Below are 7,735 nucleotides of genomic sequence, written 5' to 3'. Positions count from 1 at the left end.
CTTTCTAATTAATTAATTATTGTCACACCCCTCATTGCATGTTAGGTGAGATGCACTTTGCAAAGGTGCACTTTAGGTAAGATGACTGTATATATATATATATATATATATATATATATATATATATATATATATATATATATATATATATATATACTTATTAGTAATGGGCCGAATGTATGTTCTTCAACACTGGTGAATGCGAATGTGAATGTGAGTATGAATTTTAAACATTGGCAAATACAACTGCAAATGCACATATTCCGATTGATGACACAGAAACGTGAGAGATTCATATTTTTTTGTACAAATAAATTTCAGTTTTATGTTTCAGCCACTGAAAATAGGATGAACACATTTCTATCAGTTTTTTATGATGCCGTCATGCGGGACAAGAACCCAACTCTTACCTGCATCCCCTGGTGATATCTGACATGTCCTGGACGGACTTCGAAGAAACCAAATTACATCAAATAGGCATTCTCTCTCTCTCTCTCTCTCTCTCTATATATATATATATATATATATATATATATATATATATATATATATATGCCAACGGCCATGCCACGTTGAGTACACCGCTTCCCATCCGATCAGCGAAGTTAAGCAACGTTGGGTCTGGTTAGTACTTGGATGGGTGACCGCCTGGGAACACCAGATGCTGTTGGCATCCCTACGTCAAGTGGGGTTGGTGGAGGATTAGTGCCCCTCCCTGTAAAACAATTAACTCTAAGCCATTGGCCACCCCATTTGGGATACATGGCGTCTGGCAATGGATGGATGGATATATATATATATATATAGATATATATATATATATATATATATATAGGTAGATATATATATATATATATATATATATATATATATATATATATATATATATATATACCCTCTCAGGCACAGTCATGTGAATCACGTTGCATATGGTTTGGTAGAAAGAAGCACAGTCACGCGAATCGCGTTCCTAAGCAGAAAAAACGCCGTCAAAAGAAAAGTTTTTGGCTGATTTGCGTCAAATTTTGGTGCGTTCTAGTGTGTGCATCTCTATTCTGAGGTAAGCATTTGGCGACACTGTGACTGCTCTGATGAGACAATGCATAGCAGAAATATCTCAGTATCTCACGACCAGCCGGGCAAGAGAGTAGCACAGTTGTCAGTGTCCCTTTAAACCCACCATTTTCCCCCTCCCACCCGAGGCAGAAGCCATTATTGAAATATTGTGATTGTACAGTGTTTTTTACTATGATGTGAAGTGATTGTATCTATGGCACATTGATATATTGTCTGTAAATCACTGGGGCCCATTATCAGCCGTTAAGCCTACAGGCAGGAATGTGGTTTGTTATAATGGGGTTTCAACTCTGCTCCACCTTACCCATAAATGATGTGAGTATTTTACCTTTATACAGTTAAGCCAATACTTATATTTGTGAAACATATAGTGCCTGGATTGGTGAAATAGCAGACCTACCATAGCAAGCATTATGCACGCCATATAGATATGCAACAGTCGCTAAGGAAGCAGGCGGTCACGTACGCCATAGAATCGGGAATAATAGAGGAAGTTGGATTGGAATCATGTTATAGTGTTTTGTATTGCATATGGTTTAGTGTGAAATATACTTATAAAATAGTGCAGCGAGTGTTCACAAAGAAATATTTCATGCAGTGACTGCCTTATCTAAAACATAGTGCAAGTGTCAGAGACAAGATATATGCCACAGCCACATATACATACGTATGTCATGCAGTGAATGTTCGTGGAGAACTATTGTGTGCATCGCATGTGTTTTAGGCAAATGTATCGCAAGGAGAGAAGAAAATACGCCACAGCCACAGACTCACACACACACGCACACACACTCACCCACACACACACACACACACACACACACACACACACTCAGCCACACATGCACACGCTCACACACTACATAACTCATCATCTTCAAGCTACTGCCAGCATCTCAACACCTCTGGAGGAAGTGAGTTATCCATATTTTTGTTGATTTGTATATTGACCTATTTCTATAGTTCAATATTTTTTACACAAATAAGTAATGTTTTTTACATACACACATATGAGATGGAAGAAAATTCAGCTTCAGTATCAGTACCTAACAAAAAGACTAGTGGTCATGTCGAGTTTCTGAGACCACTATCAAAAACTTTATGATATTTTACGTGTATACTTTGAGTAAAAAAAGAAAATAAGAAAACGTAACGAGCGAAAATATGTAGGCGTGGGTGAGGCAGGGAAAGAATGTTTTTTTATCTCGCGTGCAGGTGAGGAGGAGAATTCCATGTTTGTCGTCCAATTACTCCAAAACTATTGGACTTATCGAATCCCCATACGAACCATGATAAAGAGCAGTAAATTCTACGTATGTTCAGTATCAGAATATAAGCCTTTGGGAGCATTTTTTGAAGGAAAAAGAGGGGAACAGACTCGTTTTTTTTCCTCGCTTGAGGTAAAAGTTGAAAGCACTTGGAGAAATAATATCACTTGGTCAGCCATTTACCCGAAAACTATTGGATGTATCGATTTTCTGTAAGAACCTTGATAAAGAGCATTGAATTCTACGTATGTTCATTACCAGAATATATACCTTTGGCAGCATTTTTCTGTAGGAAAAGGCAGGGGAACAGACTACGTTTTTTTCAACGCTTGAGGTAAAAGTCTAAAGCACTCGGAGGAATAATCTCACTTGGTCGGCCAATTACTCAAAAACTATTGGACGTATTGATTTCCAGTAAGAACCATGATAAAGAGCTGTAAATTATACATATGTATAAGACATAACATTGTAATATCTATGATAAGAATTCGTTGTTACATGGGCGGGATTATATCATATGCTGTGCGCGCATCACGAAAGTGACGCACGGACGTGAGTTCCCAGTCGTTTTTGACGATTTACTCGAAAACTATAAGGCGTATCAAAACCAAATGTGCTCCTTTGAAAGCTCGTGAAATTCTGCATAATATTATGCAATAAAAACATAAGGTGTGCAAGAAAAGTTCGTAATAAAAGCTCCATGAATTTTTTCCAAAAATGGCTTTCAGTTTTTGGCTATTTTCTCGAGAAGTATAAATCATATCACAACAGGATTCGTATTTTAAAAAGCTGATGAAATTCTCTATCAAAACTTCTAATAACATTTTCCTGTATCATGGAAAGCATTCAAATGGTGATGTTGGGAAGAGAAATTGACGTAGCCAAATGTTTATTCAGGGCCGCCTAATGTTGTTTTATTCGTGTTTTCCTGTTTTTTTTTTTGTGGTGCTTATCAACTAGAACAAACATCGACAACTAAGATGATACAGGTTTCGTGACAGTATATTGATGTTTGGGTGGCAAAAATAAGGTGAGAATACGTGTTATTTGCCACACGCAGGCAGCTGGGCAAGGCGGCCTCGAAGAAAAAATCATGTGCCGGAAAACTTACCAAAACTTATCGTGCATGAGAGGGTATATATATATATATATATATATATATATATATATATATATATATATATATATACCATATATCAGAAATTCTTGAGATTTAGAGTACTTTTTCATATGGATACAAGCTAAAAATCTGGAGATTGCCCACTTATAATGAGAAATTCTGAAAATCTCTCATTGGCAAAAAATCTGGAGAAAACAAGACTTCTCTGGGAATCTGCCGACACTGTAAGGGGCAGCAAGCAGCCCTAGCTGTCTTGGTACAGCTGCTTGGTTGGCAATACTAGCCTAGAACACTCACTCAGCTCATCCTTTTAACACTTTATTTGATTTTTTAAAATAAATTTTATAAACAAAATTACATTATTAATATTCAAAAAATATTTGCATGAAAACATACAAATGCAAATGCAAATATCGAAAAAATATGCAAATACTTGCGAATGCGAATGAGAAGGCAAATATTCGGAGCTTCATCAATATATATATATATATATATATATATATATATATATATATATATATATATATATATATATATATATATATATATATATATATATATATATATATATATATATATATATATTTATATATATATATATATATATATATATATATATATATTTATATATATATATATATATATATATATATATATATATATATATATATATATACTGTATATTATTGGTTGGCGCAGAGTGGGCATTCTCATCAGCTAGCATGCTGAGGGTCTTCCCAGGCACCGGTTGGCTATTGCATACAAGCCAGATCATATGCCTCAATGCCAGATATTGCATAGCTTCGATGGTTACGTCCCATTTCAGAGCCCGATGTTGCGTTATTTTGCTGGATATTGCTTCAGTAGAGCCGAGCCAGCAGCACCGGATATTGTGTTGGGCTGGATATTGTGACAAAGAATAATTGAAAGTTTACTTATATGTGTATATATACATATATGAATAGATACACAGGTAAAAAGTTAGATTATATATATATATATATATATATATATATATATGTATTTTCATCATCATCAACCGTTACAAGTCCACTGCTGATATATATATATATATATATATATATATATATATATATATATATATATATATATATATATATATATGTATATATATATATATATATATATATATATATATATATATGTATATATATATATGTATATATATATATATATATATATATATATATATATATATATACAGTAAGCTCGCCCCAAACACGTTCTCGTCGAACTCGCTTGCAATTATACACGATAAGTACTGGGATACACATAAGACAACATAAAATAAAAAAAACTACTGTATTATGAAAACTATAAATTTACACAAGACAGGCCTTTGAAAGGCCAAATCCTTGAACATCAGCTCAGCACGCTCGGTTTGTTTTGATCATGTGATGTGGTTCGCTGTACTGCTTTTCCACAGTACTGTATTTGTAAACAAAATATTTACAGTACAGTTCTGGTAAGTTTATGTGCAAGTTAAAGTACTATTAAATAATGTTCAAGCAAAAAATAAAGTCTTATAACCAATTTATCTGATAGGTGTTGGAATATTACCTCTTTTCTTTGTTTGTTAAATATTTGCTGTACTGTTTTTCCACAGTACTGTATTTGTAAGTTAACCCCTAAAACGTTTGGCGTTGCATTTGCGACGCTCGCCGAAAAGGACATAACGGGGAGCGTCTTGTTTGCGATTCGAGTTAATTTTGAATAAACGCGGGCAAGGATGTTCCAGCTGGTATTGTCTATCAGTACCATCACCCTTTAGCTACAATTATACCTCATACCAATTAATCTAGCCAGGCATGTATGACAACACTGTTCCTGCCGAGATTCTGATTGGCTGGAGGTGTTTGATTTCGTTGTTGCTTAACCCGCCCCGTCCCGACGACGTATGGGTACGTTGCAACGATTTGCATTTGCCAGTCCCGGCGACGTACCAGTACGTCGTGCAATTGCAAGGTACCTAATTTGCACAATTTTCAATTTTCGCAGGTGATTTTTTGTATGTATACTCGGGACACCTTCCTCTATTCCTATACAAGATACCAAGCAGGGACAATGCCTTACACTGCATAACCTCCCCCCTCCCCCCCTCACGCCATTGTCTTGGCAAAGGACCTGTTACCAGTGACCTGGCTAGTAAAGTTATTCTGGGCCAGAGTGATTCCCCAATCGATGACAATGTGGAGGACAATGTTTACATAGCATCAGAAGAAGAAACAGCCAGAAATAATGATCAGGTAGTGTGGCAAAAATAGGTCAGGTATGGTGATTAGTTAGTGAGTGAAACAATGCTTATAATGCCTTTATTACTGCTTGAAAACCAATATACTGTCATACTACATATACATTCGTACCAAGTAAATTAATAAATACCGTTTATGAGTGGGTAAAATAGTTATCCTCCCATAGAACTCGTTTTCTTTGGTGCCAGCATGTTAGAAAACCCACTCAGGTAAGGAGGAACTCCTACCTGGATTGGGCACTTTAAACCACAGGTGACCGATTTCTCTATGAATTTTCGATGTTTCTCACCAAAAGCGAAGGTTTTAGCCAAAAAATAAAATTTCGATAATACCTTGGGACTGGGGGATGTCGGAGGTGCGGAAAACCTCGGGACGTGACGTGTTAAACCGATACTCTCTTTAATATCAGATGTGGAATTGAATTTGTCGACAGTAAAATCGTGAAAAGCAATAAGAAATCCGTTATATACTGAACAACAACGAAATTTTCGTAGGAAGATAGAGATATGAGTCAACAAAGTATTACAATAGTCCAAGTCCAGGTTAGCATTCGAACAATTCCTTTAAATCTCCGATACTCCTTAATATAACCAAAAATTAAGGAAACCTGCTTAATCTGAGCGTTAGTATAACACACATTGAAATTTTAAGATCAGTCAGCACCCTCAAATCGTGCCACAACTTTGAGTAATAAAAAATTCTAAAGAAAAGACGAGTTCTGCTGGGAGGGAGGTTTGAAAAAATTGAGAAAATGAAAGTAACTAAATGAAAATTATTTCATTATATCTCCTCTATTATCACAGTACGGACTGATCTTAAAATTTAAATGTGTTATACCAACGCTCAGATTAAACAGGTTTCCTTAATTTTTTGTTATATTAAGGAGTATCGGAGATTTAAAGGAACTGTTCGAATGCTGACCTTGACTTGGACTCTTGTAATACTTTGTTGACTCATAACTCTGTCTTCCTACGAAAATTTCGTTGTTGTTCAGTATATAATGGATTTCTTATTGCTTTTCACGATTGTACTGTCGACAAATTCAGTACCACATCTGATATTAAAGAGAGTATCGGTTTAAGCAACAACGAAATCGAACAACTCCAGCCAATCAGAATTTCGGCAGGAACAGTGTTGCCACATATGCCCGGCCAGATTAATTGGTATGAGGTATAGCATACTTTACCTTTGTACTACTGACCTCCGTTGTTGCCAAGTATCGCATTTTTTCCCCCCTCCCTCCCACACCACGGCCTGGCCAGCCTGGCTGTGATACATGGCAGCGCTCTGACTGCTCAAAACTGTAAATCTGCGCTCTCCTCTCACAAGTAGTTTATGCTAATAAGAAACGCTTGTTTCCCCAGTTGTAACACTAGCTTTTTTTTCGCACGGTTTGCCCCTGTTTAGCGTCAGTTTACCACAGGCTTTCAAAGTGACATTATGGCGAGTTCTAGCTCTTCTGAGTCAGTGCGAGCGGCCGACAGGAACGAGAATAAAGTGACGGGCGTAAGGCAGAATAAAAAGCGCGCTGCGGTGATCTTTTGGGAAGTAATATGATTGAAAATAATGTAGTATACGTGTTTTTAACTGTGAAAATGGAAATGTTTGTTGAGTGACGGGAAGACCGCCGCCGCCCTGCATGTCGGTCATATGCTTAGTTGATTTTAGCCTTATTTTCAGTGCTTATTGTACAAATACAGATTCCAAACTACCTGTATGTTGTAGTATAAAGTTTACTGTGACAGAATGAGGCTGTGGTAGAGGGGAAACCGGGTTGCTGGAGGTGTGAAAGTGAAGATTTTGTTACCCAACTTTGCAAGTCTCCACAAGTCCTTGGGTAGTCCACGAAGGCTCAACACCTATCTCTGGAGAAAGCTGAATGCAAGTACTATCTGCCATACCAAGTATAATGTTCTAGAGTTAATGTCTGATTTTTGGCTAATATATTCCTACAGGTACTCAGACCGCGATCGAACGCCGCCACCTGGGGGTGGTCG

At 36.6% G+C, this 7,735-nt stretch overlaps 1 non-coding gene across 1 annotated transcript; it reads left to right on the top strand.

Moving 5' to 3' along the window:
• Positions 1 to 554: 554 nt before the first annotated feature.
• LOC145390450 (5S ribosomal RNA) lies at positions 555 to 673 on the top strand. The gene has a single exon (XR_013895639.1). It is a non-coding gene; the product is annotated as a 5S ribosomal RNA (ribosomal RNA).
• Positions 674 to 7,735: the final 7,062 nt, after the last annotated feature.

Source organism: Coenobita brevimanus, chromosome 14 (genome assembly GCF_032717465.1).
Source record: "Coenobita brevimanus isolate Jiangsu-jjx chromosome 14, ASM3271746v2, whole genome shotgun sequence".
NCBI classification, from domain to species: domain Eukaryota; kingdom Metazoa; phylum Arthropoda; class Malacostraca; order Decapoda; family Coenobitidae; genus Coenobita; species Coenobita brevimanus.
The sequence above is the reverse complement of the archived record's forward strand: the minus strand, read 5'-3'. Positions and strand labels throughout refer to the sequence as shown.